The sequence below is a fragment of the Penaeus monodon genome, chromosome 19 (genome assembly GCF_015228065.2).
Source record: "Penaeus monodon isolate SGIC_2016 chromosome 19, NSTDA_Pmon_1, whole genome shotgun sequence".
NCBI lineage: Eukaryota > Metazoa > Arthropoda > Malacostraca > Decapoda > Penaeidae > Penaeus > Penaeus monodon.
The window spans coordinates 3,549,903-3,550,139 of NC_051404.1; the positions used below are offsets into that span (position 1 = coordinate 3,549,903).

The following is a 237-nucleotide window of genomic DNA, read 5'->3' on the forward strand; positions in this document are numbered from 1 at the left end:
AGATGGCGTTGATTAGTCAGGGATTATAACATATGGGCTGAATAGGTTGATGTAGATTAGGTGCAAAGGCAGCTAAGTGGATATGACGTTCTAGTGATCTCAATCAAATCCACCAGTGCGTAACGTTCATGTTCCTTTTTTAGTATTTGTTCATCACTGTACTCGGTGTAGAACCATAAACTGATATCTCGTGTTGACTCTAACAGTAGCATTTCTGATTTACTTCATAGTGACTCT

The 237-nt window shown here is 38.8% G+C and overlaps 1 protein-coding gene across 1 annotated transcript in view; it reads right to left on the reverse strand.

Moving 5' to 3' along the window:
* LOC119584981 (solute carrier family 12 member 8-like) overlaps window positions 1–237 on the reverse strand; it is a 19,171-nt gene that overhangs the window by 15,516 nt on the left and 3,418 nt on the right. The gene's annotated exons all lie outside the window — the stretch shown is intronic.